This window comes from Girardinichthys multiradiatus, chromosome 14, assembly GCF_021462225.1.
Source record: "Girardinichthys multiradiatus isolate DD_20200921_A chromosome 14, DD_fGirMul_XY1, whole genome shotgun sequence".
In the NCBI taxonomy this organism is placed as follows: domain Eukaryota; kingdom Metazoa; phylum Chordata; class Actinopteri; order Cyprinodontiformes; family Goodeidae; genus Girardinichthys; species Girardinichthys multiradiatus.
In genome coordinates, this window is record NC_061807.1 from 43,568,048 (window position 1) to 43,595,081 (window position 27,034).

The following is a 27,034-nucleotide window of genomic DNA, read 5'->3' on the forward strand; positions in this document are numbered from 1 at the left end:
TTTTTATATTACCCTGGGATCGCTAAGGGTCGGGGTTGTGTGCATCAAAAGTGCATCCACAATACATTCCGCCACCAGTAGCAGTAAATGGAGATGGTGAATGTAGAAATGTATTGTTTTTATATCAATATGTCACAAAACGTATTGACAAAAAGTTAATCAAGAAAGAATGTGCCCACATTAAAATGGAGCAGTTTTTTGGAGCAGCAGAGCTCCGCTCTGACCTCATGCATAGCAAGTGGTTGGAGTGTGTTTTCCACTCTATTTGCACCCTGATCACGGCCAGTCACACTTTCATTTTTCGCTCCCTGCTACCTGTTTGTGGCGGCTGAAAGTGGATATTAAGCGTTTAGTATTGTCCGAGCTACCGCACCCTGTTGGCGGTTAGACATCTCGGAGCTCCTCCGGTCCTTGGTTCCCAGAAGCAATCACACACCATCTAAAGACTCTTAAAGGAACGACTCTCAAACAGTTTCTAACTTTTAGCTCCTTTAATCTAAATTAGGCAGAGGAATGATTACAGAGATCAGCGCTGAGGCTCCCGTCTCAAACCGTTGCCGTCTGTGTAAAGATGACGAAGAGCCTCCATAGAAGGTCACATGTAGTTTTATATCTGGCACTCCAATGCAATGGATGTGCACTCCCTCAGTGATTATCAGTAGACTATGTGTCACCATTGTGGTGTCTATCTGGTAGGTTGTGTAGTAGCGAGTGTCCATACTTAATCTAAGTGTGGCTTTCTAATCAAACCAGTTATACCAGCTGCTCCACCATCAAACCCAGTGCCCCAGCCTCAGGTCGTTCATGACAACCCTTGGGCCATTTATCCTTGTAATGTGTGTCGATGAGCATTCTTATCCTATTCTAACAAAAGGGAAACATTAGAACTTATGTTTTATATCACTATGGTATAAATGGGAAAAAGAGCTATGAGTCATATTAATAAAGGTCATTCCTAACAGTATACATGATGAATAATTACAAGAATGTTTGATCTCGTGGATCCAGGGCAAAGTTAAGGAATAATGGAAGGAATTAATCAACTATATAACTCTGAAGCTGATCATCATCTACTATTATTTGTCAGCTGAGAGGAAGAAATAATTTATACACAAATAAAGTTTTGAAGGGAGTAAAGGAGTAAAACCAGTCGTGCATTCTTCATTTTGTTTTGTGAACAAATGACGGGGTAAAATAGAGCTAAATACATTTAGAAAGGCTGGACAGCGTATACTGGAGGACGGCCAGAAAGGGCATTTGTGAGGAGCAGTGGCTGATCATGTCATCGTTTTCTTTAAAGCCGACTTGACACACATGCAGAGAGAACACTCAAACAGAGAAGCGTGGATTTGATTATTTATTTACACAATTTTCAGAGAATTCATTCAGAGAGTGGGGTGGCCTGAGGTCAGGCTGAAAAGGAAACGGCAGACGGTGAGTGGTGTCCAAGGTAAAAAAAAACAATTCAATGAGCTTAGCTCACAGTTCAGGCGGGGATGGATCCGCCCGGGGGAAGAGAGATGCGAGTCTGGGGCTGTCCTGCTGCGCAGGACGGCAACGTGGTCTGATGATCCAGAGGGGCCTCGTGGGAGAGCGGGCAGGTCGAACACGATCAGACTGGAGGGTACACAAGAGCGGCTGCCCGGCAAAGTGATCAAGGGAAAAAAATCCAGATTAGTTGTAGGAGGTTCCAAGAGAATCTCAAGCATGGAGCTCAGTATACAGGCCTAGGAATCAAGGAAAACAGAACAGACAATTAGTCAGAGAACTACTGTTCAGGATTACAAGGTAACGGCCAGGTGATCACTACCGCAGTGGTCAAAACACTCAGGCGTAGAAGTGCTGGGGAGCCGCCCTCATAACGTCCCGTGCGGACAGCCACACCTGCTGGCTCGGGCGGTAGGTCGATGCAGGGACACGCCGCCTGTCAGCATAACATTTATTCTGGACTGCTGTCCGGTGGAGAGCCCTTGACGTAGCGTTCCAGATGCGCCTGCTCCTAGAAGCAGGGGAGCTGGGGAGCCGCCATCATATAGTCCTCCAGCTGATGAGGCAACGATGTGCACCTGTCAGGAACTCGGGACCCGGCTCCTGCGCACTTAGTGGTGGAAGAAAGTAAACAGCAGGCAGGATGAAGAGCAGACTCTGACAGATCAGCCTTCTTTCCTGGCTGGTCTGGTGGATCTCTGGGTCCTGGACTGCCGGTGGTGGGCTTGCTTCTCTTGGCTGGCCCGGGTTCTCCCGGACTGCTCCCACTGGGATGGTGGCCTGCGTGGCTAAGGGTTGGGGGGCATTGTAACCTGCGTCTTGCTCTGTGCCTCTTTGACCTGGGGGCTGCTGCTCCTTTGCCTTGCTGGTGACCCACTTCTGTGCTGGGCGTATGTCTGACTTCCTGGGAATGCTGCGGCCTTCCGGAGCTGGGTCCACCTGCCCTTTGCTGCAATGAGGTGCTATTAATTGCAGGCCTTCTACCATTTTTGTCACACTTACAAATTAAACTACCAGGTGACAAACTCGCACTCACCTACCCACCAGTCAACAATTCCTCAAACGGTTGAAATTCATACAAACACAGGTTACTATAACATCAATGTGGCCTGCATACTGGATTGAATCCAGAATTAATAAAGTTAATCACCCAATTAGGATACTGTTTGAAATATCTTTTTTTTTTTCATAGGTAAAAAATTATTTAACCAATTTGAATAATAAACTGAATTTGACTGCATTGTTTGATAACTAGGATCAATTGGAATGTATGTACTGGATTTGGAATATTTATGATTTGACTGAATTGATTTTGTAAAATGCCTTGTGACTGCATGTGTTGTGAAATGACGCTATATAAATTGAAATGAAACTGAACAGAGCAAAACTTCCCTGGTACATGTTTGCCTGCTCCATATGCTATGCCTGAAACACTGCTACCGGACATATAAAAAAATATATATAAATAAATAAAAGCCTTCTTTCCGGTAATGGAAGGCTTTCCATTACCGGAAAAGCTACCTAATGCTAGCTTACAACTTTTTTCTGCTTCCACCTCTCTGCCTGCTCAGATGTTTTTCTCCTAAGCTCCCTGCTTGCTTGCATTCTTTTACTCCTAAGTTTTTATCTCTTAGCCAAAATTACGGAAATATTGGACTAAAACTATTTCTTACCAGTGACTCCCAAGGATTATTATTATTTAAAAATTCTTTTTAAAGGATTTTGATGTTTTTATAATCGAACTCGAAAGGACAAGTTGACGCCAGCTAATCAGCAGAAGATTCCTCTCTTCAACACAGAGGACTTTGGCAAACTTTTACTGAAATTGGATGTTTTGGAGATGAAAATCCATCGACTAGAAGTGAATGTGGAGGTGAATATGGGGTACAGCGATGATTCAACTCTTCCTGTGATCCCCAACAGTGACAGCCAGCTCAAAGACTCAATGACTGAGAATAAACCTACCAGCAGACCCCCCTGGCATGTTTTAGGTGTATGCCCAAAAAATCAAGGTAGACGACTCACTGGAAGATCTCAGCAATTAAATAAATTCAAATGGCCAGAATTACAGAGAAATGCCCCCGTATCCCCTGGGAAAAGGAGACTTCGACAGCGAGCTGCTGTCACAACAACTGATCGGAGTGAGAAAGCTGGAAATAATGGAATTCCCCTCCAAAACAGATTTGCCCCACTACAGAATGAAAACCAGGAAAACTATCCATCTTCTGAGATCAATAAAAGGTTTGAGAACAACCTTCATTCTAAACAGTCTTCTCCTAAATTGCCAAAGAAAAAGTACCCCACCAGACCAAGAACCCTAATAGTGGGCAACACAGCTGTGGATGGGATTAAAAACTTCTGCAACAAGAAAAACACAGAAGTTATGATTGGTACCAGTAATGTGGTGTCTGATATCTCAGAGAATATTCTTGCAATCACAGAAAAGCACTGTGGAGCCATGGATGACGTGGCTAAGAAAAAATTTGAAGGATTGAAGGAGGATTTCACTTGTCTCCTGAATATTGTTGGAGGTCTCAATATCAAGGTGTTTCTCAGTGGACCCTTTGCACCGATTTTCTGTGGAGATGAGATTTTTTCCAGACTTCTGATGATTAATAAGTGGTTGAAAAAAACATGTGCCACTACATCTGTGAACTTCATCGACAACTTTAATATTTTTTGGGAAAAAAGACAACTCTTCAAGCAAGATGGTTTCTGTTTGAACAAGCCAGGAGCCAGACGTCTTACATCTAATCTCTTCTATCCAGTAAATAATCCGCCAGCAGCTTTGACCTTCAGCAGAGAACATGGAGTATCAACAACAATGATAACGCTGCCTCCAACAGCTCCAGCAGAGACAACCGGCCAGTGGGCTGAGAAAGAGAGGTCATCACAAAAGGTCTCCCCGTCGCAATCCACAGGAGAGGTGGACCCCCCCGTTATAACCCCTCCCCCCAGGCCCGGACCCAGATCGACACCCCATTAAATCCCCCTCACCCCAGACCCCGACCCAGACCGCACAGAACTCTCCCATCTCCCCACTGAGCCCGCTTTTTGTTTTACTGAAGTCTGATAACATGAAAGGAGCTCTTAAGATCGGGACCCAAATGGCTCTGACATCTTCTCCATTCAACACCCCCGAGGCCGAGGCCCTGCTACTGAACCAACATCTTCCAAATGCCACAGAGCCCCACCACCTCCTACTCTATCTCCTCCTAATCAGGAGCTTCGAATCACTTCTCTGTGATACAGTCTGGGCCCCAGTGGTAACTCTATCAGAAATGAGCATGTCCAGGAAAACCTTGGGCCCCTAATAGGAGATAGTTGTAAAATCTCTGTACTTATAAGTGACAGAAAGAACAAAGCCAAAAAGATAAGAGACAGTAATAAGCCCGAACGAGAGACGCGAGGCCATCCCCCAGTGGGCCCACCACCTGCAGGGGGAACCGTGAGGGACCGGTGCAAAGAGGATTGGGTGGCGGACGAAGGTGGAGACCTCAACGGCCCGATCCCCGGATGCTTAGGCTGGCTCTAGGGACGTGAAATGTCACCTCGCTGGGGGGGAAGGAGCCTGAGCTTGTGCGGGAGGTCGAGAGATATCAACTAGAAATAGTCGGGCTCACCTCCACGCACAGCGTGGGCTCTGGAACCCATCTCCTTGAGAAGGGTTGGACTCTCTTCTACTCTGGAGTGGCCCACGGGGAGAGGCGGCGGGCTCGTGTGGGTTTGCTTGTTGCCCCCCAGCTCAGCCGTCTCGTGTTGGGGTTTACCCCAGTGGATGAGAGGGTCGCATCCCTGCGCCTTCGGGTTGGGGAGAGGTCTCTGACTATCATTTCAGCCTACAGGCCGAGTGGTAGTGCAGAGTACCCTGCCTTCTTGGCGTCCCTGTCGGGGGTGCTGGAAAGTGCCCCTCCCGGGGACTCCATTATTCTGCTGGGGGACTTCAACGCCCACGTGGGGAATGACAGTGACACCTGGAGAGGCGTGATCGGGAGGAATGGCCTCCCCGATCTGAATCCGAGTGGTGTTTTGTTATTGGACTTCTGTGCTAGTCACGGATTGTCCATAACGAACACCATGTTCAAACATAAGGGTGTCCATCAGTGCACTTGGCACCAGGACACCCTAGGCAGGAGGTCGATGATCGACTTTGTTGTCATATCATCAGACCTTCGGCCGCATGTTTTGGACACTCGGGTGAAGAGAGGGGCTGACCTGTCCACTGATCATCACCTAGTGGTGAGTTGGATCCGCTGGAGGAGGAGAAAGCCGGACAGACTCGGCAGGCCCAAGCGCATAGTGAGGGTCTGCTGGGAACGCCTGGCGGAGCCCTCGGCCAGGGATGTATTCAACTCCCACCTCCGGGAGAGCTTCGACCAGATCCCGCGGGATGTTGGAGACATAGAGTCTGAGTGGACCATGTTCTCTGCATCTATTGTCGATGCTGCTGCCCATAGCTGCGGCCGTAAGGTCTGCGGTGCCTGTCGTGGCGGCAATCCCAGAACCCGGTGGTGGACACCGGCAGTAAGGGATGCTGTCAAGCTGAAGAAGGAGTCCTATCGGCTGTGGTTGGCTTGTGGGACTCCTGAGGCGGCTGACGGGTACCGTGAGGCCAAGCGTGCTGCGGCCCGGGCTGTGGCAGAGGCAAAAACTCGGGCCTGGGAAGAGTTCGGTGAGGCCATGGAGAAGGACTACCAGTTGGCCTCGAAGCGATTCTGGCAAACCGTCCGGCGCCTCAGGAGGGGGAAGCAGTGCTTTGCCAACACTGTTTATAGTGGGGGCGGGAGACTGCTGACCTCGACTGAGGACATTATCGGGCGGTGGAAGGAGTACTTCGAGGATCTCCTCAATCCTGCCATCACGCATTCCGTGGTGGAAACAGAGGCTGGGGACTCGGGGTTGGACTCTTTCATCACCCAGGCTGAAGTCACCGAGGTGGTTAAAAAGCTCCGCGGTGGCAAGGCTTCGGGGGTGGATGAGATCCGCCCTGAGTACCTCAAGTGTCTGGATGTTGTAGGGCTGTCATGGTTGACACGCCTCTTCAACATTGCGTGGCGGTCAGGGACAGTGCCTCTGGACTGGCAGACTGGGGTGGTGGTCCCCCTTTATAAGAAGGGGGACCGGAGGGTGTGTTCCAACTACAGGGGGATCACACTCCTCAGCCTCCCTGGTAAGGCCTACGCCAGGGTATTGGAGAGGAGAGTCCAACCGATAGTCGAACCACGGCTTCAGGAGGAACAGTGTGGTTTTCGTCCCAGCCGTGGAACACTGGACCAGCTCTATACCCTCTACAAGGTGCTCGAGGGTTCATGGGAGTTTGCCCAACCGGTTCACATGTGTTTTGTGGACCTGGAGAAGGCATTCGACTGTGTCCCTCGTGATGCCCTGTGGGGGGTGCTCCAGGAGTATGGAATCGGGGGCCCTTTATTAGGGGCCATCCGGTCCCTGTACGAGCGGAGCAGGAGTTTGGTCCGCATTGCCGGCACTAAGTCGGACCTGTTCCCAGTGCATGTTGGACTCCGGCAGGGCTGCCCTTTGTCGCCGGTCCTGTTCATAACTTTTATGGACAGGATTTCTAGACGCAGCCAAGGGCCGGAGGGGGTCTGGTTTGGGCACCAGTGGATTTCGTCTCTTCTTTTTGCGGATGACGTGGTCCTGCTGGCCCCCTCTAGCCAAGACCTACAGCATGCGCTGTGGCGGTTCGCAGCCGAGTGTGAAGCGGCTGGGATGAGGATCAGCTCCTCCAAGTCCGAGGCCATGGTACTCGACCAGAAAAGGGTGGCTTGTCCTCTTCCGGTTGGAGGGGAGTTCCTGCCTCAAGTGGAGGAGTTTAAGTATCTTGGGGTCTTGTTCACGAGTGAGGGAAGAATGGAGCGGGAGATCGACAGACGGATTGGTGCAGCTGCCACAGTAATGGGGGCGCTGTGCCGGTCCATTGTGGTGAAGAGAGAGCTGAGCCGAAAAGCAAAGCTCTCAATTTACCGGTCGGTCTACGTTCCTATCCTCACCTATGGCCATGAACTTTGGGTCATGACCGAAAGAACGAGATCACGGATACAAGCGGCTGAAATGAGCTTCCTCCGTAGGGTGGCCGGGCACTCCCTTAGAGATAGGGTGAGGAGCTCGGCCATCCGGGAGGAGCTCGGAGTAGAGCCGCTGCTCCTCCACATTGAGAGGAGCCAGTTGAGGTGGCTCGGGCATCTATACCGGATGCCTCCTGGACGCCTTCCTCGGGAGGTGTTCCAGGCACGTCCCACCGGGAGGAGGCCCAGGGGACGGCCCAGGACACGCTGGAGGGACTATGTCTCTCGGCTGGCCTGGGAACGCCTTGGGCTCCCCCTGGAGGAGCTGGAGCAGGTGTCTGGAGAGAGGGACGTCTGGGCGTCTCTGCTGAGTCTGCTGCCCCCGCGACCCGGTCCTGGATAAGCGGAAGACGACGAACGAACAAACGAACAGTAATTTTTAATCAATGACTTCATTACTGACCACGATCTTGATGTTATGTTTTTAACAGAAACATGGTTACATGAATTTAATGAAGCTCCCATTCTGATAGAGGCGACACCTCTGAACTACAATTTTCTTTGTGAGAGCAGACAGCAAAGAAAAGGTGGAGGGGTGGCCACTTTGTTTAAATATTTATTAGAGTGTAATAAAGTATTTCTGGGCAAATTTGACTCTTTTGAATATTTGGCCCTCTGGGTAAAGAGCCCGGTCCGAACCATGTTCTTGAATATTTACAGGCCTCCTAAGTCCAAAACAAACATTATCAGTGATTTTAATGAGCTTTTATCTGTGATATCTGTTGATTATGACTGTTTAATTATTGTGGGAGACTTCAACATTCACATGGACAATCCTGAAGACAGAAGTACAATAGATCTATGTGACACTCTTAGAAATGTTGGTTTGACTCAACATGTTAAACAGCAAACGCACAAACAGAGACATATTTTGGACTTGATCATCACTAAGGGTCTAAACATTTCCAAGGTGTCTGTAACTGATGTTGCCCTATCTGACCACTTTTCTGTAACACTGTAGATGAGCTGGTAGATAACTTTCATTCTAAAATCTCAGACATCATTGATTCAATTGCTCCAATTAAAGTGAAAGTCGTTTCTGGGAAGAAAATGTCTCCATGGAGAAGTGCTCCACCAGTCAGAAGTGAAAAAAAGGGAGTGTCTAAAAGCTGAATGCAGGTGGTGAAAGACTGGACTCCTGTTTCACTATATAATCTATAAAGAGAGACTCTACAGATATAACCTAAAACTGAAAAATGCAAGGGAATCTTTCTTTTCTGAGATCATCAGCAAAAACATTAACAATGCTGGTGCATTATTTGCCACGATCGACAGGTTAACAAACCCTCCTGTAACTGTAGCATCTGAACTCCACTCTACCAGGGCCTGCAATGAATTTGCTAATTTCTTCACTGAAAAAACCCAAAAGATCAGAGGGGCAGTCAGTACATCCACATCAACTCCAATACCAATGTTGTCTCCAACTAGAACTGATTTTGACAAAATTTCCCAATTTCACCAAATAAATTACAAAAACTTTGAAGAAATCGTACAACATCTAAGCTCTTCTTCCTGCTCTCTGTTTTACCCACAACTTTCCTTAAGACAGCTTTGCCCATGATAACATCTGATTTAACACAAATAATAAACACGTCTCTTTTGTCAGGTGTTTTCCTCCAGGCCCTGAAAACAGCAATTATCAAACTTCTATTGAAAAAGAGCAACTTGGACAAGCTGCTACTACAGAACTACAGGCCTATATCAAACCTCCCCTTCATCAGTAAGATTATTGAAAAATCTGTTTCAGTAGTTAAACAACTTCCTAACAACGACCAACCGCTTTGATGTCTTCCAGTCAGGCTTCCGTGCTCACCACAGTACAGAGACTGCTCTTGTCAAGGTGTTCAATGACATCCGTATAAATGCAGACTGAGGCAGAACCATAGTGCTGGTATTATTGGACCTTAGTGCAGCATTCGACACTGTTGATCACTCCATTTTATTAGAGTGCCTGGAAAACTGGGTCGGCCTTTCTGGTACAGCACTCAACTAGTTTAAATCCTACTTGAAGGACAGGGACTTTTTTTTGTGTCAGTAGGTAACTTTACATCAGAGAGCACAAAAATCACATGTGGTGTTCCCCAAGGGTCCATCTTAGGGCCCCTCCTATTCAATATCTACATGCTCCCCCTAACTCAGATTTGAGTAAACAACAACGTAAGTTATCATAACTATGCAGACAACACACAGCTATACGTTACGATGTCACCAGATGACCAAGAACCCCTTCAAGCGCTGGGTAAATGCTTAGAAGAAATCAATGCATGGATGGGCCAAAATCTTCTTCAGCTGAATCAAAACAAAACTGAAGTAATAATCTTTGGACCAAAGGAAGAGCGTTTAAAAGTTAGCACACAGCTTCAGTTAATACAGCTAGAAACCACCAATCAGGCTCGAAACCTGGGTGTAGTGATGGACTCAGACCTGAACCTTCAGAGGTACATGAATTGAATTGACAAGATCAGCCTTCTATCACCTAAAGAACATCTCCAGGATTAAAGGACTAATGTCTCAGCAGGACCTTGAAAAACGAATTCATGCGTTCATCTTTAGTAGAATTGATTACTGCAACAGTGTCTTCACAGGTCTGCCTAAAAAGTCGATCAGACAGCTGCAGTTGATCCAGAACGCTGCTGCCCGCGTCCTCACTAGAACTAAGAAAGTGGAGCACATCACCCCGGTTCTAAAGTCCTTACACTGGCTCCCTGTAGCTCAGAGAATAGAGCTTAAAATACTTCTGTTAGTCTATAAATCACTGAATGGCTTAGCACCAAAATACATTAGACTTGTTGTCAGTGTATCAATCACCCAGACCTCTCAGGTCTTCTGGCTCAAATCTTCTCTGCATACCCAAAACCAGAACTAAACAAGGAGAAGCAGCTTTTATGCTCCACTAATCTGGAATAAACTGCCAGAAAACTGTAAAAGCGCCGAAACCCTAAGTTGCTTTAAATCAAGATTAAAAACTTATTTGTTTAGAGTGGGCTTTGACTGGGCCATCTAAACATTATTAGTTTAGTTTTCAGTCCAATTTTCCTTTCATTTTCTTATCCATCATTCTATTCTCTTTATTTTTTTTATTTACCTCTGTTGTTTGATTTTCTGTATCCTTGTAATGTTTTTCCTTATGTACAGCGCCTTGAGTGCCTTGATGCTGAAAATTGCTATTGTAATGGAAATTCTTTTATTAAGTGTTCCAAAGTGTGTGACCTTTGGGTTACCTCACTTCTGTGAACATCTGTGTTAGGGAGTAAGCTGTAAAAGCCATTATCAGACGTTTAATGGTTCAGACTCATCTTTTAGGACAATGTCAGGAAGGGCAGTTGGGTCTGTTCCTAGACAACCTTGTCACCTTTGAACTCAAGAAGGGTTTGGGTCATAAAACACAGACTCTTTGCAGTTGAGATAACACTGTCATGTTCTGGTATAAATACTGTGTGTAAATGCTGATCGGGGCTCTGTTTCACTGACTAACCTCAGTGACAGGGTCTTCAAACGCTGAATGCCTTTGAATAAAACTTATTAAGACAAAGTCCGGATTTTCTCTTGTTATGAGTCAACTTCTACCCACTTTGATAAGAAAATTCCACAACAATTTTGGCGTCACGAACAGGATCTAACGTGCCAGAGGAGACCGCAGGATGGGACACGGACTTCTGGCCAGCCTGAGAGTTGTTCTCAGTCCACCTCCATATTACGGTAGTGGAGTCCTCATGCCCGCCTGCGGCGTCTGGCTGATTAGATCCGAACAATTTGTCTTCAAATATATCTGGGTGAGAAGTTGCTCTGTATGATATAATGTATATTATTATTTTTATTACACATTAACCATCATCTCCTAACTAATTAATTAGGTTCCAGAGTTGCGAGAGGGAGGACATCAGCTGAGGGCCCGGTTACCCTGCAAAAGGAATTGCAGGGAGGTTCTTATTGGTAACAATAAGATAAAGCAAAATACAGGGTTTTGCGGGTGGTTTTTAGCAATTTTCTACACCTCATAAAGGAGAAAAGCCAGTGGGCAGACGTGCCGCTGAACAGGTAAAAAAAAAAAAAAAATGGTTCCGGAACCTTGAGGCATCAGGGGTGTCTCCTTCATTCTCTGATTTATAAAATAATGAAAGGAAAAAGTGGGGATGATTGTGTTAAATGTGCTTTAATTTGGAAGATAAGTTTGGTTTTTCACAGCGTGGAAGTTTGAGTGTAAATAAGTTAAATAGTTTAAAAAGTTTCAAGTAAAACAGTTGATGGAAAAATAAATAAAAAAACATAAGAAGAATATTAAAAAGCACAGAGTGCATCAATTAAGGGGTTAAAGAGTTAAAACTTTCCTGAAGGAAGTTTTGTTTGTCTTAAATATTGCGATCAGTCGGTAAAGAAGGTAAAAGTGAAAAGGGACATTAGAGATGCGAAAAGAAAGTTGTTTTAGAAAGGAGTATAGTGCATGTTGTGGAAGGAAGTGACAGGCAGGTGGACAACTGACTGACTGACTGATAATATGTATTTGTACAAAATCTGAACCTATACTCAACTTTTCTTCTGTCTCTCTCACACACAAATACACACATATATGGGATTTGAGTTCAACATCTGCGTTTTTGAGTCTGGATTTTAGAAACCTGCCCTTCTCCATGGCTACTACACCAGAGACGCTTCTCCAGCACGGCCTGAAAGAGAGAGATCTGCCTTCCTGCATGTTGAAAATCGCAGTGTGACTTTCTACAAGGAAAAAAAAAAAACTAAACTCAGAAGAAGTCTGGACCCTCTGAGATGGACAACGATCCATGCTGTTTGCAAGAGCCAGAAGAGCGATACACTGGATTTATATTGAAAGCATCTTATGCGGGCAGAAGAGAAACCGGAGCAAAGTTTCTTCTTTCTCCCTCCTAGAGAAGTTAAAGTGGACAAAGAATGAGTGAATGTCTCACCAACAGACCGGGGAAGGGCCTGGTTGTTTTTTGGACTGATAGAGGACTGTGTGCCATGACAGTCTGACTCTGGAGCGATTTAGAAACTGATGGGGGTAACGTACAAACACACACACATTTGCATAAATCTTTTCCTATTTTCTGCAATGAAGAACGCTTATTAACCGCTGCTCATGTGACGCTTGCTTGACGTTGACAGATATAGCGGGTTAAAATATTATTTTAGAGTTAGAAAACTATCTTTAAAAAGGTGATAACTTAGTTCATTTGATACTTTCCGGTTAATTCTTTCAGAGAAGCAAGTTCTCTTTCGTCGTGGAATATTCAGGGTCAATTATCCTAGTTATTAAAAATTATTAAAAGCAGAGGAAGTTACAACATCTCCAAAACTCAGCAGTAACCAAGTGTTTCTATGTTATTCTCAGGACAGATCTCATGAAGGAGCATTTTTAAAACCCAGCGAATGCGTAAAACCTGATGGGTTTCTCCTTCAGGTATTATTTTCTGTTGTCAGATTTTGTATTCCATAAATCTAATGGGTAGAGACCTCATTAAAACAGGCTTAGTTCTACTGCAGATGGTCTTCATACAGTCTCTGACACAGTATTTACAGTTTGGTGCAGTGCTAACTGACGCTTATGGAAAGTACAAATTCATTGTTTTTCACAGCAGCTGCTAGGAAGAGGTTATATTAGGTTTTTTTCTTCCCTCTTCTGATTGATGCAGCGTGTTGATTTACACTGTACCTTATATCAGGTCCTGACAAAAACTATGAAAGGTTTGGTTCTGCAGGTTCTTTTTTCTCCCTTTGGAGAAGGAAAGGACACCTGATCAGTTCTGTGTTGCATAGAAATATTAAAACACTTGTTGTTTTCTAAGATATCACCAGCTAAAAACTTTTAAAACTTTTGAGAGTAATTGGTTTTGTTAAACACATTTTCCTTGGTAAAACAAACCTTTAAAATGAGTATGAAAAAATTGGGTTATTTAGAAAGAATCTGATTGGACAGTGGTACCACACAAAAATTAAACTAATCTCATGCTTCCTAAAAGACTCTGCATGAAAAGGCCTTCAGAACCGTGGAGTTATTTTCCACCACAGTACCAAGTTTTTTAAGCATGCTTTTTCTTTATTTTAAAACAGATCTGGTTTTTGTTTTGTTTTTGTTTTTTTAGCATAATGTTTGTCTGAAGCTTCTTATGAACTGGGTTAGAAGCAAATATGATCTGAGGTAAATTAGGAGCTGTGAACTAATAATTTTAAATCTGATTATTGTCCAAGCAGAAATAATATATTTAGCCAATCCTTCAATCTCTGCAGAAAGTTAACACCATTGTTCAATGCAGTAGTACTCAACTTGTGGTTCCTGGACTCCTGAAGCCTGTAAGCCATACATTTTGGGTCCATGAAATTATAATACTTAATTAAAGGTAGGCTGATTACTTATTAAAATAGATCTAAGCCAATGATGAGTTCCAGTCATTTTGGTGACTTTGAAATGCAATAATACTCAAAATTTCTACTCTGGGGACACAGATTGGGGTTGAATTTGTTTTGGAACCAAGGTTAGGATTTTTATAACGGAATCAAGACAAGTAAAATCCTTTATTTTAGGAAAAGAAAAGAAATAAAGGCTCTCTTAACAGTAAGAGGATGGTCGGCTCAAACTCAAGTCTCCTTGTTTGATTTCTTAGGGTTTAAAGATTAAAAGAATACATATGAGTACAAAGGTACACAAGGTGATTTCAGATTACTAAGAGATAAAATATTGGAACATTTATCACCATTTGGATTATTAAAGAGGGGTTCTAGTAATAAGTTCTCCCCAACTCTCAAAATTTAAATAGCCAAATTAAAGAAAATGATGTTTGTTCTTTTTGAAACACTATGTGGGAAAAAGTCCAGTTTGGAGACAAGCTTCTTATCTTAATTTCTGATTAAGTCAAACACTGCAGTTTTGTTTAGTTTGGGTATAACATGAAAATGTCAACGCTGACTTCTCTAATTTCCCCTCGGGGATCAATAAAGTATCTTTGAATTTGAATTGAATTAAATTAAAAATACTTCTTTGCATTTAACTTGAAATTCTGCAATGCAGCTGTGATCAAATTGAGCCAAACAAAAAGAGAACTATAACAATAACTCTCAGGATTGTAGTTATTATTACAGAGTTACAGTACAAAGAATTAGCAAAAGGTTTCAGCATCAGTAAATTTGGATTCATATAAGAGAAAACTGTTGCTGTGCTTCTAAATACTTTGAGATCTCTTTGGACTATGTGCACTCATTTTTAAAAAGGATCCTGACGATTGTCATAACAAAATTTATCAATTATAGCATTAAAAGATATGGCTGAGAAAACATATTCTGAAAAGAGATTGTTAAAAATGTCTTTGAATTCTTGAAGCTTCAAATTTGGCCATTTGTCTGTCTTTGATGTTTTGTCTTTGTTTTGATGGAATTAATGTTTGATTATATGTTGCATGAAACAATAATCCATGTTTAGAATAATGTTTCTAAATCCCAGATTGATTAAACTTTGAGTTTTCAGGAGAGTTAAGAAGCAGTTTGTTTCTGAGGTAGGTGCATGTTAACAGTTTTGCAGTTTAAGTTACACTAATGTGGGATGGGATGAAGAAACTGTGGTTCCGCCCATAGGCTGTCAATCAGAAGTTAGTTCTGCCTGACTCCGCCCACCTACCAGGTTGGTTCATGCCTTTGTTGTCATGGTAACGCTTAGCACCTCCCTTCCTGAGTTTTAACACTGTTTAAGAGACAATAGAATCAAAATGCTTGTAGTGATTGTTGCCTTAATAACATGTTTTTTTTTGTATAATGATTAAGGATGTAGCATGACATTTAGATTTATGTGTTTTATTATTAAAAGGTTAATGAAATAGTTTAAACTAGTTTGAAGAATTAGTTTTGCATACAGAATCACTGGGGATTTATTAGATTGAAAGTTTCCCTGGTGCCATTAAGCTAGCTGACAATTCAAGATATGCCAAAAGTAAGGAATATATTTTTGATAAAGAATCAGAGTCATGCCTTTATACTTGGTGGGAATTATTTATTAGATTCAATTTGTAGGGTTTATTCATCCAAATTACATTGGATGTCCATTAATCTAATACTCATCTTTGTACAAGACAAATTAGGATGATATGTGACTAATTTCTAAGTGAGACATTGATGACGTGAATAACTAAAGTTTGTGTTTGGTTGTTAATGGAACTGAATTGCAGTTAAAAACATCTGGATTTTCTTTATGCTGCTTTCGTTAAATTCATAGTGACACATAGTTATGTCAGAATTCATTTCTTTGGTTCTAGGTTATGTGATCTTGGTTATTAAAACATTTTTGTACAAACGTTTTGCTGGATTGTCGCATGGGTTGGACCCTGCGCCAGAAGAGGGGAATGTCAGAATAAAGTAACATGGGGTTCCAAAAGGTGTAGCACTCATGGAAAAAAAAGGGTAGCTCATACCTCCAGTGAGGACTTAGTGACAATGCGAGAGAAACGTTGTACTTTGTTTATATAAATGGTGCATAGCTCCCTAAGACCACATTCTGAAAACCTCTCTGAAATTATGGTGTTGATTCTTTTGTGAAATTTTATATCTCTACAGATTAGACCATTTTTGAAATTCATTTTGGGTTTTCTGAAACTATGAAATATTGACCTGTAATCAGACCTTCCACAAACATCATGTCACATTTTTGATATTCAGAATATTTAGCTGATGGTTACTGCTAGTATATCAGGTGAAGTCTGAAGATCAATTCTTTGGATTTTGTTGGATGTTTTGATGAAGTTCATGTAGTTAAGCACTTAGGTTTGAGAATGGGACTTTGAATTGTAAATTAGCCAAGCGTTGTGAAGGCCCTGTTCTCACTTATATAAGATTGAGACAAAGGACACAGGCAAATCTCAGTCCTTTTGAAGTGCTGTGTGGCAGGTCTCCTAATTTGGACATGGGGATATTGCCAAGATTATTTTCTTCCACATCTTTGTGTGAAGATAGGATGTTGTTTTACTGTCAAAACCTGTCCACTGTGTTTTCTCAAGTTTCACAGACGGTGAAGGCTGCATTACCAGAAACAGCCACTTCCACCCTCCAGTCCTTTATTCCTGGCGACTGGATTCTGGTCAGCGAATTTAGGAGAAAACACAGGAAGTCCAGGTGCTGGAATGGCCCATATCAGATCCTACTGGACACCCAGGAAAGCTGTAGGAAAGCTCCAGCTCCTCCAGCTTCATCTGGCTTCCAGGACGCAAGTCATCTTCCAACTGGATCATCCACGGCCTGAAAGGTGTGAGGACAGCGGACCACCACAAGATAAAGAACTGTAAACTGATCACTGGCGAGTGATTGAACAGGTGGTTGAAGAACACTGTTCTTACAAGGGCACAATAATCCCTTGGGCAGTGCAACGTTATTTCAGAATCTACTTAAGGCCATCGCATTGCCTGAAAGTTAGAAATCATAAGGTCATTTGCCTCACTGCACACACACCACAGTGAGAGATTCTTTCCTCCCACTTTGACAGCGAGACTGACTCTGAGGAGGATATCTCGGATGCTTTTATCTAACTTTTATGTTTATTGCTTGATATTTATCATTATGGTATTATTACAAATTTGAATGTGTTCATTTCCACCGTTGTTTAGTTGGACTATGGAAGCCTAACTTCCAGCAGGTTAGAGTTCCTGTTTCTAAATATATTTCTAGAGGAGCTTCCTACGACCGCCCACCTGTACCAGACTGGTAACAGGGCAGCTTGAAGCGCAGAAGCCACTCAGGAGAGTCAGCAGGATATTTTGTTTTTTTTGTTTTTTAAGTTGTGTTTATAATGTGTTTATAAATTTTCCTTTAGTTGTGATTATCTTGTAATCAGAAGAAGGGAGTGTAATGGAAATTCTTTTATTAAGTGTTCCAAAGTGTGTGACCTTTGGGTTACCTCACTTCTGTGAACATCTGTGTTAGGGAGTAAGCTGTAAAAGCCATTATCAGATGTTTAATGGTTCAGACTCATCTTTTAGGACAATGTCAGGAAGGGCAGTTGGGTCTGTTCCTAGATAACCTTGTCACCTTTGAACTCAAGAAGGGTTTGGGTCATAAAACACAGACTCTTTGCAGTTGAGATAACACTGTCATGTTCTGGTATAAATACTGTGTGTAAATGCTGATCGGGGCTCTGTTTCACTGACTAACCTCAGTATCAGGGTCTTCAAACGCTGAATGCCTTTGAATAAAACTTATTAAGACAAAGTCCGGATTTTCTCTTGTTATGAGTCAACTTCTACCCACTTTGATAAGAAAATTCCACAACACTATATAAATAAACTTGACTTGACTTACAACTGTAAACTACCTAATGCTAGCTTACAATATAAACTATTTTTTAAGATCAAGTAAAGAAACCACACAGTCATGAACATAAACAATTTAAAGTAATACTTAATACGTTTAATAAGTTTCAGCTCCTCTGGCTTTCTGGTGGCTTAAATAACATGGGAACCTGAACTGTTCTATTGAAAAACGTTCAGTGGCAGGTCAGAATCACAGGAGGAAACTCATCAGGGACTTTTTTTTAAACAAGACCCAAATCGCTTGCTTGCTATGTTACTGGACTGATGTGTGGCAGTATTTTTCTTCTATTAAGTTAACAATGTTGGGTTTTCTTTAATCTTAAGATTTGTCACAGTATAATTTAATTTTGTTCAATGCCCCTTTGGCAACCAATATCGTAACTTGCCAAAACTGTAATGCAGTTTTTAAGCCAGAAACATAACATTTTACAGAAGTGGTTTAACATTAGTGGTATAGCATTAACAGACTTTGAATAAAACTGTAACAAGCAGGTGTACATTTCAACACATTCCACTGTTATATTAATTGTTCCTCCACACATGAAATTATAAATGAAACAACAGTTTTTAAATACAAACTTTGTTTTATTGTTCCCCAACAGATTGACATTATGACAACTACTGGAAAGCAGACTGTTTTAGGGAAACAGAGTACACCATCTGCCTGAGACTAGAGATGAAAACTTTAATCACATTCTGTAGATAAAGATGATGGAAACTGGGGGTTCACACAATAAATGTTCATTCCACGAGGGGAGCACAGACAGAAAACAGAGAACTTTTTTATTAGAACCACTCATGTGTCAGAACATCATGATATGAAAACAAAAAATGAAAATAGCTGGGAACAATGACTGGTACCATGACTAGAAAACTATTAAACAGAATCTGAAACTGAGCATCTGATCAAAGCTAATCGCATAATAAACAGGCACAAAGTCTTTAACTTCAAAACTACTTTGGTTCCTTATCTAAAACCTACCTCTGAAGCCAAACAATTATCTAAACATCCATATCTAGTCTGTCCAAAAGACAGTTTGACTAAGGAAACTGTTGCTCTAAGATTCTCTGTGCCCAAGCAGTGATGGGTTTCTGAAATTGGAGCTCACCACTCATAAGGAGCATGTCTAGATGTCCGTCGGGGAGGATGATGGGGGTAGGGGTGTCTCCTGTTCATCATCCCTCTCCATCTCCTCCTCAGAATGTGAGTGTCACAGTAAAAATGTGGATGAAAACGTTCACCTGGATGAAAAAAAGAAAGGTCAGGTAGTTACTTCCTTTACTGTTTTTCAAGGAATTCACTCTTTATACCTGATCATGAGAGCTGAGGAATATGCACTTAAAGAATGAGGAGACCAACAACTGGAGCATCCTACAGCTGATCTTCTACTTCATCTTCTGTTCTTTGGGAAGCAGTTTGTTACTGACATCATTGTGTCAAACTTTCTTTTTGTCATTTTATTAGATTCAGCTACAGAACTGAGAAACAAAAATGTGCTCTTGATGTCATATCTCTAAAAAAAGGTTGGATGCTGGTCTGAAAATTAGTTATATAGCAGCTAAAATTCAAAGAGAGCATTGGAAGACCCTCGGCTAGCCTGATGAAGATCACCTTGAAAGATTAAAAGAAAGACTTGCTGAAAATTTGAAAACTACAGATAGTCAATTTATTGACTGAACTGATATCGTTTCAAAATTTTTACCTATCCCTAAAAAACTAATTATTTTATAATTTGAGTCTGATGTTAGCATCAGTACTGCTAGCTGTAGAAGGTGTGGTAGCGAAATGTCAGTCTGAGAAAACATGAGCACATCTCTCAGGTGACCCATGGTGCAGACTGTTTGTGTGTGTCTATACAGAACCAGGCCAAAATCTGAAACTACAACTTTTTTTCATGATATCAGTCATAATTTCACTGTGAAAAATACTAGGATTTTATTTCCTTGATATATCAACTGACCATAAGACACATCTATACCAAAACTGTTTTAATAAATATAACACAGCTGAAACTAGATGACAACACAGTATAAAATCATTTTTCTCAGATTACAAACTAAACATTTCTTGTTTTTGTTTATTATCATTAATAATTTCTAATTGCTTAAAGCCAGAATAAGCAGATAATTTTAATCACAAGTGAGAAGTTAACATACACCAAGATCACAATGTCTAAACAATTTGGGAAAGCCCAGAGAATGATGTCATGGCTTGGTAAGCTTCTGGTCAGTTCATTCCCAACATTCAAAGTAAATGGACAAACTCGTGTGGATTTGTGAACCTACAGAGGTAAACTTCCAAGGTGCTTGAATGTGCCATGTTTATCTGAACAATTGTATTCAAATACGATGAAGTCCAAAACTATTCATACAGGCAGATTAAGAGTTTGTTTCTGACCAGCAATTAGATTGGAATCTCCCAATAGATAAAACAATGTAAAAACTGTATCAATTTTGAAAAAAAGTTTTTATTTGCATTTTATTTAAAAATTGGCACGCCAGTTATTTATATTGTGCTCAATAATCAATGGAAAAATCTTCATTGGCAATACAGCAATCAGATCCATTGTTGTGCATTCCCCTTTATTCCTCATTTTCTTCAACGCTTTGAATACACATCACGTTCCCTGCTCTTTTTCTTCTCCTATAAGGCAATGTCCTGTGCTGGCTGCAACTGGATATGAGGTGAAAATCAATCAGAAGAGTTTCTGCCCCCAACTGACAAATACGCCCACTAAACAGAGCGAGAGAGCAGAATTTTTCTGCGAGAGTGAAGAGATGGGTGCAGGGGGCGTGTTTTACTGCTAGCCATGCTGCGTTCAAAGGCTCTCAAATAAAGGTGCACGCCCGCGATCAGAGCTATGCGCTCTCTCAATTAAAAGATGTGCTGTTGTGATTTCTTAATACTCTCTGATTTTCAGCAGGAATGTGACACCATACAAGTCATTGTACTGTGAGCAAGCTGAGCTCCCAAGCTAGTAACGTAGCATCTATTAACCACACTGTTAAAAGCAGCACAGCGCATTACACTGCCTGCTGGAGCTTTAATTCAATTCAATTCAATTCAATTCAGTTCAAAGATACTTTATTGATCCCCGAGGGGAAATTAGAATTCCAGTACAACCCATCCAAACACACATCACGACACAAGACAAGGGGGGGGACGGGTCACCGAGGCTTTGCTGCCCACTCACAGGCGCTGCCCTTGCTAGATGAGAAAAGAGGCCACATTAGGTAAGTAGAGGAAAAAAAAAATTACTGCCTTACATGCATCCTACAGTGTGGATGGGGAAAACTCACCATTATTATTTTCCCTTACATGCATATTAATTTCTTTTGTAAGTTCCTTTTTCATATTTCCCTTTAATAAATTTGCATTAAGCATCCACATTGTTGTTTTTGTTTCATGTTCATCAAACCAATCTTTCACCAGTCTTGCTGTGTGTATTGGTGCATTATCATCCTGATACACGCCACCACCTTCAGGATACAATGTTTGAACCATTGGATGCACATGGTCCTCAAGAATGGTTTGGTAGTCCTTGGCAGTGACGCGCCCATCTAGCACAAGTATTGGGCCAAGGGAATGCCATGATATGGCAGCCCAAACCATCACTGATCCACCCCCATGCTTCACTCTGGGCATGCAGCAGTTTGGGTGGTACGCTTCTTTGGGGCTTCTCCACACCGTCGGGTCTGGTCACCGCCACCTGCAGCCCTCACTCCGCCATATCTTTCGTCACCTCCTCTGCCATATTATAGACCCTCGTCTCTCCTTCGTAGAAAACGCGCAGTCTCGCCAGGAATGGCGTCTGGAACCGTAAGTTCTTCTCCCGCAGAACTCTTTTCACCTCCATGTATTCCTCCCGTTTCTTCAGCACATCCGGAATATAATCATGATCCAGAAATACTATCTTCTCCTCATACATGAATCCCTTCTTCTGCCATGCCTTCTTTATAATCTCTTCTTTCACTCTGAAGCTCATAAACTTTACCACGATAGATCTCTGTGGCAAATCCGGGGAGGGGTGCGGCGGTAGAGCCCGATGAGCTCTCTCTAACTGGAGGGGAAAGGATGGCGACAACTCCAGCGTCTCTCTCAAAAGTTCCTCTATGAATTCTGTCATCGAACCGGTGCCTCATTGAGTCCATGAATCCTAATATTACCCCTCCTTGATTGCCCATCTCGATCTACAAGTTTGTAGCATCCTCAACGTGCCGCAGACTCTCCTCCGCTTCTTCTATCCACTTCTCTGCGATGTCAATCCGGTTATTGGCAACTATAATTTCCTCTTTAATTTCTTTTAGAGTGTCCGAGTTCTCCTGACGGAAATCTCACAACTCCTTAAGAATCGTTTCCAACTGTGCCATATCTAAGCCGGAATGGGCCTTTGCGGTTTGACTCTTTAGATTTGAGCTGCGGCTATGATGGGGTTCCTGGAAGTTTCTAAACACTGTACTACTTTTCATGGCATACCTGTGTAAATCACTTATTTCATCTAGAATTTTCTTCAAATTACATTTCATGTCAATTATATCACTTACATTCAAGACAAACTGTCAAAGCAATGTGTCATTCTACTCATAGAACTTTATTGGCCTTTAAAAAGAACCAGTTTGTGTAATTTCAATGCTGCCTCTGCTTCCATCCTGACTCAATGCATAGCAACGATGCATGTGTCATGCGGTAGTCATCTGATGTCCAATACAGTCATATAGATTAATGGGTTTACCTGACAAACCCTCACCCTTTTTTTCTGTCCAGTGCGAGCAATTTCTGCCTTTTAAGAAGCCATTGCAAGCCTTCAGTCCAAGAAAAAAGCAGCTAAGTAAAGAAAAACAAGTGGCCATCATTACTTTAAGAAATGAAGGTCAGTCAGTCCAAACAATTGGGAAAACTTTGAAAGTGTCCCCAAGTGCAGTCGCAAAAACCATCAAGCACAACAAAGAAACTGGCTCACATGAGGACCGCCCCAGGAAACGAAGACCAAGAGTCACCTTTGATGCGGACAATAAGTTCATCCGAGTCACCAGCCTCAGAAATCACAAGTTAACAGCAGCTCAGATTAGAGAACAGGTCAATGCCACACAGAGTTCTAGCCGCAGACACATCTCTAGAACAACTGTTAAGAGGAGACTGTGTGAATCAGGCCTTCATGGTAAAATAGCTGCTAGGAAACCACTGCTGAGGACAGGCAGTTGAACAGATGGACTCTGCATGCCTGGTTCCCACCGTGAAGCATGGAGGAGGAGGTGTGATGGTGTGGGGGTGCTTTGCTGGTGACACTGTTGGGGATTTATTCAAAATTGAAGGTATACTGAACCAGCATGGCTACCACAGCATCTTGCAGCGGCATGCTATTCCATCTGGTTTGCGTTTAGTTGGACCATCATTCATTCTTTCAACAGGACAATGACCCCAAACACACCTCCAGGTTGTGTAAGGGCTATTTGACCAAGAAGGAGAGTGATGGGGTGCTGCGCCAGATGACCTGGCCTCCACAGTCACCAGACCTGAACCCAATCGAGATGGTTTGGGGTGAGCTGGACCGCAGAGTGAAGGCAAAAGGGCCAACAAGTGCTAAGCATCTCTGGGAACTCCTTCAAGACTGTTGGAAAACTATTTCAGGTGACAACCTCTTGAAGCTCATCAACATCGCTTCTCATTTCTTAAAAAACCATGTCAATAGTAACATCCCTTGCTTGTGGAAAAGATGTCAGTCTGTTTCAGAAGAGGGAAATCACTGGCATACATCAAGCAGAGAAAACATCTAAGGAGATTGCAGAAACTACCAAAATTGGGTTAAGAACTGTCCAACACATTATTTAAAAAATGGAAGGAAAGAGGGGACCCATCGTCTTCGAGGAAGAAATGTGGCCAGAAAAAAATCCTGAATGGTCGTGATCGGCGATCACTTAAACGTTTGGTGAAATCAAATTGAAGAAAAACAACAGTAGAACTCCAGGCTATGTTTATAGTGAAATAGTGAAAGAAAGAGCATTTCCACACGCACAATAAGAAGGGAACTCAAGGGATTGGGACTGAACAGCTGTGTAGCCTTAAGAAAACCACTAATGAGTGAGGCTAAGCGGAAAAAAAGGCTTCCGTTTATTAGGGAGCATAAAGATTAGACTCTGGAGCAATGGAAGAAGGTCATATGGTCTGATGAGTCCAGATTTACCCTGTTCCAGAGTGATGGCCGCATCGGGGTAAGAAGAGAGGCAGGCGAAGTGATGCACCCATCATGGCTAGTGCCTACTGTACAAGCCGGTCAGGTCTGGGTTCAGCAACAGTATGTTTTCAAAGAATGAGGTCAGCTGACTACCTGAATATACTGAGTGACCAGGTTATTCCAACAATGCTTTTTTTCTTCCCTGATGGCACGGGAATATTCCAAGATGACAATGCCAGGATTCATCGGGCTCAAATAGTGAAAGAGTGGTTCAGGGAGCATAAGACATCATTCTCACACATGGCTTGGCCACCACAGGGTCCAGACCTTAACCCCATTGAGAATCTTTGGGATGTGTTGGAGAAGGCTTTGCGCACGTTCAGACTCTACCATCATCAATGCAAGATCTTGGTGAAAAGTTAATGCAACACAGGGTGGAAATAAAGCTTGTGACATTGCAGAAGCTTATCGAAAAAATGCCACAGCGAATGTGTGCCGTAATCAAAGCTAGAGGCGGTCCAACGAAATATTAGTGTGTGACTTTCTTTTTGGTGTCAACGTTTTTTTGACAGGCTGTCTGTGTGTGTTCCTGATATATATACACACACACACACACACACACACACACACACACACACATGCATAGATCAATTCAATTCAATTCAATTCAATTCAAAGATACTTTATTGATCCCCGAGGGGAAATTAGAATTCCAGTACAACCCATCCAAACACACATCATGACACCAGACAAGGGGGGAAGGGTCACCGAGGCTTTGCTGCCCACTCACAGGCGCTGCCCTTGCTAGATGAGAAAAGAGGCCACATTAGGTAAGTAGAGGGAAAAAATCATATTTCACACTTTATCCTTAGCAGGATACAGTTTGAGATTGCAAAAAACCTCAGCACAAAGAAGCAACAAATTTACAAAACAACATCATGCCGGGAACGGTGAAGGTGGTGTGAGGGGGTGCATATGTTTATCTTGAGCATGTGTGTGTGTGCAAGTGAGTGTGTGCAAGTAAGTCCATGAAGCACTGTCACAGAGGCCATTGTCCTTGATGGTATGTTGGAATGTTCGTCAACTGGCCACAAAGTTCTGAGCAGGTCCACAGATGTCCTCAGGGAAGGGAGGGGCCAGAGGGAGCAGAGCATCATGTTTACATAACTTCTAGGAGAAGTTGAAGATAACCAGCCATCAAGGCCGTGCAGGGGAGCCAGATTCAGAATAACAATAATTATTTGGGTTAGGCTGACTCTTAATTTTCCGTCAGCCTTGAGAGTCTTGCTGGTGCTTCTCAAAGGCGAATCCAAACAGCCAAATTCCTGGTCTTTCTGCCAGATCCGAGCGAACAACTTTCTCCAAGATTTATCCCATTTCACCCCTGAGTCCACATCCTACTTGGGGGGCATAACCACTAACAACACTGAACATCACACCTTCAATTTCTATCTTCAGACTCATCACCCCATCTGACTATCTTCACTTCCAGAACATTCCTAACAAACTCATCCTTCCAAATATCTCCTACACCATTTCTCTTCCCATCCACATCATGGAAAATCCCTGCTCCTAAGCTTCTAGCCTTGCTACCTTTCCACCTGGTCTCCTGAACTCACAGCATCTCCACCTTCCTCCTCTGCATCATGTCAGCCAACTCTCCAGCTTTTCCTGTCATAGTTCCAGCATTTATAGATACAGACTCTAGCTTGGCTTTGTTTCAGTTAAGTAATTCGGCTAAGTGCAGCGTGAGCTACCTTTTTGCTGTTAAAATATGTGTTTGGTGACAAAGTTCGGGTTAGGTTTCTTTCTCTACTGTAGTTGCATGAAAAATCTTAATGTTTCCAAAAAGCACAGTTTATTGATAGCTGGGGGTCCTCTCAGTTTTGTTTGGGTTTCACTTTTTAACGTTGTACTACAGAACATTGCATTGTTCACTTAGTTCCACACATAAATATCCTGCACATGTTCAGATATAAAATAGCGTATTCGTTTGTTACATGTGTACCAAATAAATACGTCAAGTTACACCCTACTATTAATACCAATGCAGTGATATCGCACTTTAGCATGGATATGTCTGTGTCAAAACCAAGGTGTTTTATGAGGAACTGGGATGAGGACAAATCATCTCTAAAGCTAACAAAGAGCAACCGTTGTAATATGTTCAAACAACCAGTTTACAATGCAAAGCAGAAGGGGAAAATAAACATTAAACTGACTTTCAATGTTGTTAATTCAGGCGCGGGTTGAGCTAGGAACTACAAGCTGCCGGAAACAGACGTGTATGGACGGACTGAAGGCGTTGTGATTTCATATCAGGAATTTAGCTGCTCAGTTAAATACAAAAACAGTGGCTGCTTCTCTAGCTAGCAGCTCCTGTAAGTCCTACATGTACCTTTAAGTACCACTAATACAAATGTCTGCATGAGCGTGGCAGCGAACTGCGGCTGATCATGGAGCGGACAAGCTGAGTAGTAACCAAAGCAGAGCTAATGGTTGCTACTGTTTAAGCATTAGCAAAAGAAGGACACATACAAAACTAGAAAAAACATGCCAGACTATCAGTGCTCAAATCACTTTTTTTAATATAATGTTCTGATGAGGTGTCTTCAAGACACTTTCATTGCCGGCACTAAGTTGGACCTTTTCCCTGTGCATGTTGGACTCCGGCAGGGCTGCCCTTTGTCACCGGACCTGTTCATAACTTTTATGGACAGGATTTCTAGGCGCAGCCAATGGCCGGAGGGGGACTGGTTTGGGGACCAGTGGACTTCGTCTTTTTGCAGATGACGTGGTCCTGCTGGCCCCCTCTAGTCAAGACCTACAGCATGCACTGGGGCGGTTCGCAGCTGAATGTGAAGCGGCTGGGATGAAGATCAGCTCCTCCAAGTCCGAGGCCATGGTTCTTGACCGGAAAAGTGTAGCTTGTCCTCTTCAGGTTGGAGGGGAGTTCCTGCCTCAAGTGGAGGAGTTCAAGTATCTCGAG

The 27,034-nt window shown here is 42.9% G+C and overlaps 1 protein-coding gene across 1 annotated transcript in view; it reads right to left on the reverse strand.

Moving 5' to 3' along the window:
• Positions 1-1,344: 1,344 nt before the first annotated feature.
• The window catches only part of LOC124880296 (PC-esterase domain-containing protein 1B-like), a 58,375-nt gene continuing 32,685 nt past the window's right edge, over positions 1,345-27,034 (reverse strand). The window contains exons 9-10 of the mRNA XM_047385344.1: positions 18,982-19,114; positions 1,345-1,727 (exon numbers count right to left, since the gene is read on the reverse strand). The gene's annotated coding sequence lies outside the window, so the exon portion shown is untranslated. The remainder of the gene's footprint in view (positions 1,728-18,981; positions 19,115-27,034) is intronic.